The sequence below is a fragment of the Cetorhinus maximus genome, chromosome 20 (assembly GCF_964194155.1).
Source record: "Cetorhinus maximus chromosome 20, sCetMax3.hap1.1, whole genome shotgun sequence".
NCBI lineage: Eukaryota > Metazoa > Chordata > Chondrichthyes > Lamniformes > Cetorhinidae > Cetorhinus > Cetorhinus maximus.
In genome coordinates, this window is record NC_135898.1 from 71,813,082 (window position 1) to 71,826,637 (window position 13,556).

General features: G+C 48.8%; 1 protein-coding gene across 3 annotated transcripts in view; it reads right to left on the bottom strand.

Annotated features, from left to right (window-relative positions):
• stk32c (serine/threonine kinase 32C) overlaps positions 1-13,556 on the bottom strand; it is a 358,713-nt gene that overhangs the window by 93,533 nt on the left and 251,624 nt on the right. The window lies entirely within an intron of this gene.

Sequence of the window (13,556 nt, forward strand, 5' to 3'; positions counted from 1 at the left end):
TGAAACAAAGGCCAGAATTTTTCCGTCGGTGAGTTGGGGGCGGGGCTCGCTCACCGACCCGAAAATGACATGGGATGGCGTCGGGGGAACCCCTGACATCATCCTGCCCCGTTTAAATATTCAGGTGGGCGGGCAGACAGCGAAATCAGCTGTCCACCCACCGACCTGTCAATGGCCAATTGAGGCCATTGACAGGATAACTAAGACAATTAAAGGCCCTGCCCGTCCAACCTTAAGGCTGGCAGGCAGGCCAGGAGCCCCAGCGGGCTTCTGAAAAAACATGAAACATGTCTGTTTTAAAAACCTTTAATAAAGTTTTAGTCAGATTTATTAACATGTCCCATCTTGTGTGACATTGTCACATGAGGGGAACATGTTAATAATTTTTTTATTTTTCTATTTTTTAAGTTTATCAAACTGTCAGCGCTCTCCCTGAGGCAGCACTTAGTCTTAGGGAGCAGTGCGCTCTGCCCGCTGGGTGGGCCTTAATTGGCCCACCCACTCAAAATGGTGGCGGGGCTCGTTTCAGCGACGGAGTTCGGCTGCCTGCCCACTGCCGAGCTGGTGGGGCCCGCCTGCCCATCGAGGGCTAAATTCTGCCCAAATTTTTCGCTGCCGCCCAACCTTATGGCTGGCGGGTAGGCAAAAAGGCCAAGCGGCCTCTGCGTTTTTTTGGAAAACTCATCCATGGGCGGGATGAGGTTTCCAACATCAAATAAAAATAAGATAAAATTTTTTACATTTCCTTTATAACATGTCCCTACTCGTGTGACAGAGTGACATGAGGGGACATGTTTTATAACATTTTAAAAATCTTGATTTCTAATTTTTAAAACTGTCCATCGCCCAGAGGAGTTCTGTGCCTCAGGGGGATTTTCAAGCGCGCATGTTGCCCTTGTCGGGTGTGGCTGCAGCAGAGCGACACTATGATGAGGCTCATGCAGCAGCCCGCAACTTGGTGGAGTAGATCGTCGGGATGCTGAAAATGTTGTTCCGGTGCCTGGATCAGTCTGGTGGAGCCCTGCAATACAGTCCGCAGAGGGTGTCACACATTGTCATTGTCTGTTGCGCCCTTTGCAAACTGGCGCTGCAACAGGGTGAGGAGCCGGCTGAGGAGGAGATGGAGGAGCTGCACATCTCCTCCGATGAGGCGGACACTGACGGAGATGAGGGTGAGGGGGTCCTCGGTGGTGAAGATGATAGGGATGAGGCTCTCGTACTGGCTAGACGAGGCAGGCGCACTCAGGAGGCCCTCATAGCTGCCAGATTTGTGGAGGATGATGGCGACATGCAGTGAGGTGACCCCATTGATCCTCACATTGCAGTTGTGAACGATTGACTGCAGTGTGCCTTATCTCAGCGCCAATAGCCTCTGTGAGAATGCTCCTGTCATGGAGATGCAGTGGAGGCTCTAATAGTCGCTTGACTGCAGGAGGATAATGATGACATGCAGTGAGAACATTCCATAGATCTCCACATAGCCTCTGAAAATGTCTGATTCTTGTCTGGCCGAGGGCAGCTCACTTGCACTCTGTGATCAGGACCATCTCAGAGACGCAGCCATGAAATTTTAGATGCATCTGATGCTGTGTCCACCTTCAGCACCTCAACTTTTCAGGTGCACAGCATCACTGGTCGCAGATGCTGATGTGATGGGGGCCAGCCCCACCTTAAACGTGCTGAGAGCACACAGAGGCTTTGAGAGAACTCTGTGGCGCCTGCCCACTACATTCTGGCAGCAATGACCAGCACTGCAGAGGTGCAGGCATCAATAATGTTTCCAGGGAGTGTGAGGCTGAACCATCACTGTGGTCTGAAGGCCGCACAGAGCACAGGGAAGAGCCTCTGGACTGAGACACCTCCCTTTTATCTTGTGCAGAAAGGTTTCACATCTGAGTGACAAGAACACTGCTCATCAGAACAAGGAGCCATAAACAGGGAGACATTCTTGGGAGTTTATTGACAATAGTGAACATTATGTACAGGTGATTAACACTTGTGCCCAGGCTGTGCAACTAATTCTCCTTAACTTTCCTAACCCTGCCGCTATGTCTTGGTGCTCCCCAAACATCCACAGGGGAGGTGGAGGCAGCCTGCTGACTGTGACGCCCTGTCTGTGATGACTTTGGCGGGCGTCCTCTGGAGGGCCGAGACTTGGAGGGCCCTGGCCTGCTTTTGGGGTCCTGCTGTGAGGCAGTGGCATCCTCCTCGGCCTGAGAGGCTGGAGCTGCGAAAGTCACAGGAAAAGGGGATTCGGATGGGCTCGTCATTCCAGAGTCACCTGGGTGGATGGCCCCGGATCATGCACCTGCTGATCCTCCTCCCTATGGGTGCCTGAGGGCCCCTAGTTGACTCCATGAGCGGACAGGGTAGCTGGAGTGAGATTAAGCTGCCCAGCATCTCTCTTGCATACACACTGTTGGAGGCCAACTATGGCATCAGTGATGGAGTTAAGCCCGTGCAGCAGTGCAGGAGTGACATTCTGGACCAAGGTCTCCTTGGTGGCCGCAATTCTATCAGTGCTGACCTCGGTGTGTTGGAATGCCGGCGCTATCACCTCAGCCTGAAGACGGACGGACTCCTCTATCGCGCCTTGCAACCTGAGGCGTGCAGCAGACATCCCTTCCTGTTGTTCCCCAGCTTGCCTTTGCAGCTTCAGCTACTGTGACATGACCGAGTCCAGAGGCTCGTCATCTGACTCGGACTCAGCAACGTTCTGGCCTCCAGCAGTCCTCTGAGTGCCGGGGGCCTGGGATGTCCCTGCCTCCAGCTGCTGTGGATCAGACAGTGCGATGTGCTCATCAGATTGTGGTCCCGAGGCTATTCTAAAGCTAGGTCCCACCAAGGTGTGTGTCTCTGCGCTGGTGGAGGGTGTGGGTGAGTGCTGTGATGAGACTTCAGGGAGGGTGCCTTCAGATTCCTCTTCCGAGGTTTCTTCAGAGCTTGATTGGGGGCCCTGTATTGTGGACTCCCTCTGCTGCTTCCCAGATGTGCCTGCGAAAGCAAGGGAAGATAATTAGTGCTTGGCAGTGGCCTGTGAAAGAGGGCACATCACTCACAGCGTGGTTATCTAATGGATGTTGCACTACTGGATCCTCACTTGGTAGAGCAGCACCGACCTCACTGTCAGCACAGGACTGGTCCCAGTCATCGCCAGCCAGCTGGATGGCTCTGTTTTCAAATTCTCTGAAAACTTTGAATTCTGGCATCCCTCCACCTGTCTGCGACCTTTCCCTCCTGTTGTGTGCCAGTTTGTCCTGCATGGATCGAGATGGGGATAATGTATCAGGACTCCTGCTGGGCCAGATGATCAGTATACCTGGCCTGTGTGGGTGGTGAGTGGTCCCATGGACAATGATGGTGTGTTTGAAAGAGTGAATGGTGATGTCCATTGCATTGGCAGTGAGTGACGGCCTGGTGGGAGTGTGATGGGTTTGTGAGTGTGTGAGTTGGCAGTGATGAAAAGTGTGACTCACCCTGGCAGAATGGAGGAGATCATTCATCCTTTTGCGGCACTGGGTGGCTGTCCTCTTCTGAAGGGTGTTCGCACTGACCACCGCTGCCACTGCCGGGTTGGTGACATTGCTACCCATCCTGCAGCCAGAGTGGGGGTAGAACACATCCTGGCGGGCCTCCATGGCATCCAGCAGTTGCTCGAGAGACCCGTCATTGAAGCGGGGGGCTGCAGTCTTTTTGCCTTTGCCGGCCATGTCTCCCGGGTAGTGGTGGTGATGAGCGCTTTGCTGGCGGCTGCCTTTTAAAGATGGCGGCCGGAATGCTGCAACAGCGGCGTAATGGCAAATGGGCGAATGAGAGCCCGCCCGCCACGGAAATTGCGTGTTTCACGGGAGTGAATACATAATGAGGCGGGCTCCGGAAGATATGGCGTGAAAACCTGCCATTTTCATCAGCGGGTAGGACTCCATTTTGCCCGCCCGCTACCGTACTTAGTGTAATTCTGGGAAAATTCCCACACACACCCACCGACCTGTCAACGACCACTTAGGGCCATTAGTGAGGTACTTAAAACACTTAATGGACCTGCCCGTCCAACCTTAAGGTCGGCGGGCAGACGAAGAGCCCAGGCGGGCATTAGAAAAAACATGAAACCTCATCCACAGGCAGGATGGGGCTTCATGAGGGTTTTAAAATCTTAACATACGCTTCAAGTAAAAGTTATGGACATGTCCCAGTTCATGTGACAGTGTCACATGAGGGGACATGTCAGTAAAATTTTTTCTATTCTTTAACCTGTTTTTCACATTTGAGCCGATCTCAAAGCATCACTTTGCCTCCGGGAGATCTGTGCGCTCTTTCACGCACATGAGCAAAAGAGAGCACTCCTGGCTCAGGGAATCCCCTCCCCTGCCGCACAGGGAGCGCATAGCGCTTCCGGGCGCACGTCACACTGGGCGGGCCTTAATTGGCCCGCCCACATAAAATGGCAGCGCACCCCCAACCAGGGTCTCTGTTTGGGAACCGCCTGCTCCTGTACAGCCCCACCCCTGACAGGGGGAAGATCCTGCCCTATATCTTTTTGTAGCCTCCTTATGTCCCCTTCACAACTTACTTTCCTACCTATCTTTGGCAACCATTAGCAAATTTGGCAACCATCCCTTCAATCCCCTCATCCAACACATTTATAAAAATTGAACACTGGATAACTGAGGAGTGAGGCCAATGTAACACTCGATCACTACCTGAGTTCAGCTGACTCAGTACAGACCGGTAATCAAATCACAACCTTCCTGTTGTGTATGGTTCAGCTATCCACTGGTTATATTTCCAAACCAAGATGACTTACCCACTCCTCCTGAACTCCAGGCTGCTCTAGTATTCACATATTTTCTGAGTTTTCAGGGTTAACCCTGTCTCTCAGTCATTCCTGGTACTGCTACTGCTTATGTATCTTGAGCTCCCCAAAATATGTCAATTGGAAGCAATACAATTGAAACATTCTGCACGTGCACATAGCAATTTTTTTTTAAACTCCTATTCTAATCTCCCTAGCCTCTGAAAAAAATTAAAATCTTCTCAAACATAGTCATTATTGGCCAGCCCACCTCAAAACGAAACTGTCCATTGAAAACAGGACAGGTTCTAAAACAGGTTGGATGAACAGGATAGTCTGAAATACGATTCTTCTCTGCAAAATTACAGCCCAATATTCCTTTTTAATTTCAAGACACCATATCAAAATAAAGTTAAATAAAGACACAATCTACAATTATTTTCCAAGAAATTTTTTATAGGGATAAAGAATTCCACATAATGGAATTAGTGAATAGTGTGTTGGAATTACTTATACGAATATGCTTTTATGCTCCATTGGAGGAATCGTCAATTTCAATGATTGATAAAAGTTTTTAAATGTTTGTTTCTTTTCTTCAGACCCTTCAATTTATCCATTTTCTTTGTGAGCAAAACAGGCATCCCATCTCCAGCATGGTGCGTACTTATCTGAATTAAAATGTGAATAACCATTTTGATTCATTCCTAAATGCATCTGCTTCCTATTTCTATTGGCAATATTTCCACTGTAATGTCACAAATGATCACAGTCATCACCTAATTACACAAGTTTAGCGTCACCTGTCTCCTGTATGGGTTTGTAATTTAACATCTGGATAATTGTTCCATTCTGTCTTTTATTGTTACTTTAAAACTATTGTGCCTTTGTTTTAACTGTCTGAAAATGACCCAGTATAGTGAACTATATCAAATGAATTACTCAACTTGATCCAGCCAACTGTGGATAAAGATGCAAATGTACTTTTGTTAGATGCAGTTTAAGCATAACTGTCACATTCAAATGCCTTGAAGTGTATTTCTGTAAAATTTCTGGATTATATAAAACAACTATTTGCTTAACTTCATTGTAATCATTTGAAATTTTAAATTGAGCCCTGTATATTCAAACTGACAAATTCAGAAACACTTTGTTCTTGTTTCAGTTTTACAATGACTCGGGTTACAATTGTTGAACAAGCAGCTCCCTCAACAGCCTGGTGGATAAAGGTGCCATTATACGGCACTATACCATATGGGTTAGAAGGGCCTAGGTATTTAGATATAAATAGGATTGGACTTGGCTTTGATGTTTCCTTGCCTGCTGGCACTGTTTAGAAATAGTTTTGTGAAGAGCTGCCTGTTGTAAATGCTAAATGTATCATGGCTAGACTCAATGCCTTCAGGACAGGATTGGAAAAATGAAAAAGAGCAAACTACATAAGTGACTCATTTTAACTGTCTTCTGTGTCACGCTATTGTTTTCAAAGTTTGTATATATCAAGGGAACTTCAATCTTACACAGCCAATAGCTCAGCTTTAATAAAGGTTTTTAGACAGTCTTTTGCCTCTTATAATCCTTCCTTCACATTACCAAGTCCCACACAAAAAGACAGAGGTTACATTTTCTCTGACCGCACTTCTGATTGCAAGGAGTTCTCTAGGCATGTATACTCCTTATATTTGAACACAATGCTATCATTAAACCACAGCCAGTCTTTTATCAGGCACACTCATAGGTCCTTGAATAAGTGGCACAACTTAAAGGAAAAGTAAAGGCAATATCTACCCAATACACACAGACATCTTCAGTAATTAGCTTTTGGTGACATCGCCTGAATACATGACATCAGTTTCTACTTGTATGCTGACAGTACCCAGCTATACCTCACCCAGCTCTACCTCACCGCCGCTTCTCACACACAATTCCTTAGACAGCACCTTCCAAATCCATGACCACAACCATCCAGAAGAACAAGGGCAGCAGACACATGGGAAGACCCCCACCTGAAAATTCCCCTCCAAGCCACTCACCATCTTGACTTGGAAACATATCACTGTTCCTTCACTGTCGCTGGGTCAAAATCCTGAAACTCCCTTCCTAACAGTACTGTGGATGTACCTACAGCACAAGGGCTGCAGCGGTTCAAGAAGGCAGCTCACCACCATCTTCTCAAGGGCAATTAGGGATGGGCAATAAATGCTGGCCCAGCCAGCGAAGCCCACATACCATAACTGAATTTTAAAATCGTCTGTGTTGTCAGACTGCTTGTTTAACATCCAGTACTGAATGAGCCGTAATTTCCTTCTGTTAAAGATTGGGAAAACTGGGGCCATTGCATTCCATCAACTTTGCTCCCTCGCCATAAATTCTATTGCTCGTGCTGGCTACAGCCTGAGGCTGAACCAGACTTCTCGTGCCTGCGGCATCTCATTTGGCCCTGAACTGAGACTTCCAACACCATATGCATCGCTAAAATGTTTTTTTTGTTCATTTATAGGACGTGGGCAGCGTTGGCAAGACCAGCAGCATTTATTGTGCATTCCTAATTGTTCCTGAGAGGGCAGAGGTTAGCTGCTTTCTTGAATACAACTGAGTGGCTAGCTCAGGGCACTTGAGCACCAACCATATTGCTGTGGGTCTGGAACAATATATAGATTAGACTGGGTAAGGATGGCAAATTTCTGCTCCTAAAGGACATTAGTGAACCAGATGGGGTTTTTTTTTATGACAAATGGTAGTTTCCTGGTCACCATGACTGAGACCAGCTTTGAATTTCAAATTTGAATTCTTCAGCTGCCATAATAGGACTTGAACTCATGTCTTTGGATTATTAGTCCAAGCCAGGAACAGGGACTAAGCCCCATGACGGGGGCAGGGACAGGGAATGTTGCCCACCGCGGAGGCTGCCGGGAAGTCCCATGGGATCTTGTGTCCCCGGCATCATTAACTATGCAGCCTGGGGCATCCCAATGTCTTTCACGACAGCGGGAGAGGCATGGATGGCGCGCGCCCCGCCATCATGCCTGGGTGCCATACTTAAAAGGTGCCCGGACATCCTCACTGTCAATACTACCCACTGAAATGTCTGGAAGGGGAGGTGGAGGTCCAGTGCCCAAGTTCAGTGTCCTGCACGTCCTCCTGGACCATGTCGAGGTCAGGAGGAAACTATCCCTGTATGGGCGCAGGTAGCTGATACTGTAAGTGCCCAGGTTGTCCAGCACAGGTTGGCCATACAATGTTGGAAAAGGATAAACAACCTCCACCAGGGTAAGTAAAGCTTCAGCTGCCTGCACTAACCACAGCAAAACCAATGAATATCAGGATACATGGGACACAGTAGCAATGGCACAATCATGCCTCATAGCCTCACTACAGTGCATCCAGTCTGCGGCGGAGTGAGTGCTGTGTCTCATTCCCCCTTCCACATACAGAGATCAATGCTGTATGGAAAGCTGGGGGCATGGAGGTGGTGTGTGGAATGGGCTTAGCTGCAGAGGACACCTGCAACATCCACAATTCAGATGCCTGTCTGAGCCTTCTCCTTGCATGTGGATGGGCTCCGCACTCTGATAGGAGGTGGCCCACAACCCTTCTGGGCAACTTGCAGAGTAGTAATGCCATGCCACACAATCCAGTGGGCTATCTCAATGAGGAATGAATGTAAAATTGCAATGTACAAATGGATGCAGCACATCATTCCTCTCAAACACATCTTTTCTGTTGTCTTTGAGCAGCAGAATTTGCGGCGCAACCATCGAAAATGGGGGAGGGGAGACGGGGGACGGTGGGGGTTGGGGCGCCTACATCTGAGGCCTCTCACAAAGTTTGGAGAGGGCAGCCAAGCTGGCAGGCGTGGAACAGGACTGGGCAATTGCCGACGGGGAGCTTGGACTTGGGCGTCCACCCAGCAAAGATCCATCCATGGAATGGAAACCTGAGGGCCAAGTGTGCCTCCATGTTGGAGGCAGCTCATGCTGTCACTCGCTCTCTCCTCTCTCACTTTTCAGGTGCCATCAGGAAGAGGCCAAGGCCTGAGGCTGAGGGCTCCCTGTCAGGCCTTAGCAGAAGCCCTAGCCCGGAGAGCAGCCAGGAGAGAGGGCAAGGAGAGATGTTCACCAGTAGAGGTGTCACAGCAAAGACACCATCCACCAGCCCAGAGACACAAATCTTGGTGGTCAGGGGGAGCACCTGGAAGATGTGGTAGGCCACATAAGATCAAAATATTTTGAACACAACTGGCTGCACAGGTGAACAAATAGTGTCACAATGATAAGTTATGTAAATATATTCACTTTCACTGCAATAATGTCTACTGTCTTGTTTCAGCGTGGTTCTTAAGGCTTAGAGAATGTCCCCCTGTCCCCACCTCTCCTGCAGACACCCCATCCCCCACTGCACCGCTCCTCCCCCACCGCACACCCCGGTTCCCCCCCACGACCGAGGAAATCTGCAAGGAGAAGGGTGTATGGCAGGGCCTTTGCGAGCTACGTGCAGGCACCCTCCCACGCACGCTGAGCCATCACCCGTCAAACTCATATCCCAGGTCCCAAGCATAGTCAATGCTGCCTGCTGGGATTCCCTTTCAGTTGTCCAGCTGAGGTGACCTGCATCTCCACCCACCCACTGACCCAACTCCTATGCCACATCTTGGCCCATCCGACACCAGGCTCTGATTAGTTTCAGCCAGACCAGCATGGTGGTTGTGACATTCTTCCTGCACTCCGGCATCATTTCCCCTCCCCCAGTCACCCACGCTCTTTCCCCCATTACCATTGACACCCTGGCATTATGTTTGACCTCCCCACTGATATCCTACAACCCGCTCCCTTTCCCTTCGACAAAGTCCAAGTAAATGTCCACGTACCCTTCCTCCCCGAAAATCCTACCCCCATTAGCATTGACCTGCCTGCCCTCCTCCTGCCCACTCCCCTGGTCCGCGTGTATCTACGCGTGCTCACCAATGATCTTCACTGACCCTTCACGCAACACCATTGCACCTTCATCCTCTGCCCCTGGTAACCCTCACCATTCCCTCATGCCATGCCTACCTGAGTTCACACCCCAGGAGGCAACAGTTGACTCCACTGACCCATCCCCGTGAACCCCTTCACACCTGGACAGAAACCCCAAACCTCACACCTTTCATAACTGGACATAACCCCCCCCCCCGCCTCCCGACACTGACACTTCACAGCTGGGCAGAACCTGCACCGCCCCCCACCCCCCCCAACCCCCCCCCCCCCCCCCCCCCCCGCACCCTAACAACCCAACGACCAACACGGCCTCCAACCTCTTCAGGCCTCTCCTAACCTTTCTTAATTCCACCTCACCCCAGACACAACAGTCCCTCACCGCCCAGCAATACCTCCTGCTGCATTTCACCTGCAGCTCGAAGATCGAAACCCATGGCGATGTCCCTGAAAGAAAGCCTGAAGCTTGAGCCATGTCCTTGGAGGAAGGCCTGAAGCCTGAGCGAGGTAGCTGCGTGGAAAACTCCCACCTTCTGGAAGCCGCTTCGCGGAGGAGCCACGCAGATGAAGTTCCACCCACCCTGTACTGCATGTGATGCTCCAAGGTCTGATGGCTGGAGGCCTCCATCTTGTCGAGGATGTCCGTGAGCTGACCAAGGCCCTTAAGATAAGTCTCGATATTGGCACACAACAGCGGTCCAGACGTGTTCTGGATCTGTGTGCTTTTCTGCTAGCGTCGCAGAGCATCGGGCGTGGAGGGAAGATTCCAGTCTGGCCTTCAACTGCATCCCATTAGCGGGTCTCTAGCGGGAATCATGCTCCTCCATGGCAGCCAAGTATCGGAAGATCCCGCCGTCATTTCACGCCAGCGTGAAGCCGATTTTTGGACCTTTAGTGGAATTCTCCCCCCACTCCTGCCATCAATCCTGCTGGCAGGGGGTTGGGATCATTCTGCCCTTAACCACCGTTCTACCATCCCAGTTATAACCTTCTTCCGTCTGTAACGTTGCCTGTCTCCACGCACACCTCAGCACATCTGTTGCTGAAATCCTCATTCATGCTTCTGTAACCTCCAGACTCGACTATTTCAATGCCAACTTCCCAACCTCCACCTCCCATAAACATGAGCACATTAAAAATACTGCTACTTCTATCCTAACCCACACAAAGTACCATTCATCCATCGCCTCACCCGCCACTGACCTACATTGATTCCTAGTCCACCAAAGCCTTGATTTTAAAATACTTATCTTGGGCAGGAGTTAATACCCTCCCTGAGGTGAATTTGGGGGTGTGTGGGGGGTTTTAATCAGGCGGGAGGGGGTCAGGTGGACATCCCATCACCTACCTGCCTCTGCCTATTAAGTTTGGGATGGCAAGGGACAGCCTTCCCACACCGCTGCCAATTGGGGCCCTTAAGTGGGAAATAAATGGACCTCATCCTGCCATCACTGGTATCTAACTAGCAGGGCAGTTACCACACGGGCAGCCCTAGTGTGTTTGCAAGGGTCTCCTGGACAATTCCTTGTTGTCAGGCACTCAGTGTGAGGGACCTCGCATTGGGAAGGAGCGAGCCCACTGAGTGCTAACCCCTGCCCTTGCCCCTGACCTTACCCATTCCACAACCCTCACCCCGTGACCCACATTTTGCCCTCACTCATCCTACCTATGGCCTGGGTCCCTCATCAATCCTGGGCCTCTGGTGGGTGCATCGCCAGCAGCTACCACTGTTTTCACAGTGGCACTGCCGGCAAAGAAGAGCTGCCGGCCTCCAATTGGCCAACAGCCCTCTGGGGGCTGAGATTTCCACTCTCGGAGTCCTTGATCTCAGGGAAGGCCCACCACTGACCACTTAAGTACCTGACTGGCACTTATTACGGCAAGCCTTAACCAAAGGAGGTGGCGTGGGTTTCTCGCCAGCTACCCATCACCTGGATTAAATTCTATCCCTTGTGTTCAAATCCTTCCTTGGCCTTGGCCCTCCCCAACTCTTCTGAGAGCTCAACTCCTCCAACTCTGGCCTCTAGGGCCTCCCCAGTTTCTTTTGGCGGCCAGGCTTCCTGCTGAGTAGGACCTAAGCTCTGAAATTTCCTCCCTAAACCTCTCGACCTCACTTTCCTCTTTTAAGACACTCCATGAAGCTTACCTTTTTGACCAAGCATTTAATGACATGGACTCACATCACTTTCCTTGGCTCAATGTTTATTTTTGTTTGAAAATGCTCCTTGGTGCCCTGGGATATCTTAATTCGATAAAGGTATGATTTAACTGCACATTGTTGTTACTATTACTGGTGTTGATTGATGTTATCATTTCACCCACATACTGAGAATGGTCAAAGATGAATTTTTCTCACTCATTATAAAGCTCCCATTAAACTCCCACTTTCTGTTGATTCACTCTGTCTTTGTTTATAGGAGCTAGTGGTGAAATTTTTTTCTGACAATTATTAGAAATGTAGAATAAATTATGAGAAGTGGAAGTTTATGAAAGATGGAACCACCAAGTGATAGCAAAATTCACAACCACAGTTTCAAAGGACTCGTGACTTTTGTTTACTTAGCTGGGAAGGACTTTTTTAAATATAAATTACACTTCACTATTACTCAGTTCTCTGGATATTTTTCCCCTCGTTTCTGATAGCATTCAATAGACAGAGATGGGCCAGGAGAAAAGATGTCAAAATGGTAACTGAGCATTGGATAAGCACCAAGATGTTGATGGAAATGCTTGAAGGGAAACAGTGTGGCATACTTGTGTGGGAAGTGATGATGCTACATTTACATTGTTTACAGAGAGAGGCTTACAGTAATTAACTAAGACTATGGCGGTGGAAATATAAACCATCACAAATAAATCAATAATCCATAGTAGCTGATGGCTTTTCAGATGTACACAGCCCACAAAAAAAAGTTAAAAGGGGTATTCATCCCAGACAGGAATTACTTCAGTTATCGTATCACAAACTATTGCATCCTTCATTTTCTAAATCTTGGAAGACTCTTAGGACAAAGGCAGCAGATGCATGGGAACACCACCCCCTGCAAGTTCTCCTCCAAACCACACACCATCCTGACTTGGAAACATATTGCCGTTCCTTCACTGTCACTGGATGGAAATCCTGGAACTCCTTTCCTAACAGCACTGTGGGTGTTCTTACACCATGTGACTGCAATGGTTCAAGAAGGTGGCTCACCACCACCTTCTCAAGGGCAATTAGGGATGGGCAATAAATGCTGGCCTAGCCAGCAATGTCCACATTCCTTGAAAGAATAAACAGAAAGCTTCTAGCCACTGATTAAGTTGAAACTCCTACACCTTGCTACATGATTAGAGTACCATAAGGCTGATTATTCCAACCATCTAAGTTAACCTTACAAGCTTTATCAATATCATTGAAGTCACCTATAAGTATATTATTTTAAATTAACAGTGATGTCTGGGACCCCAAAAGATTTGAAGAAGAGATTTTACTTGTTAATACAGAACTTTTTCCAACAGAAAGCCAAACTGCAAACCAAGCCTTGGTGGAAGTTGTGTTGGGTATGACACTATATCAAACCCACACAGATTTTGCTGCTCTAATTGTGTCCATGTTGGCTTTATTAGGTAGGTAACAACATTTTCTGTAATAAAAAATGCCTAAAACTGGAAAATAGCCTTGGATCTATGCTAACATTTATCTTCAATACTTATTCCAATTTAACAATTTGGATCAGGGATTGAGCTCGATGGGCTGAACCAAAAGTCTGAACAGTGGCCACCTTGCAAACTCCTTTGTCACAGATCAACAG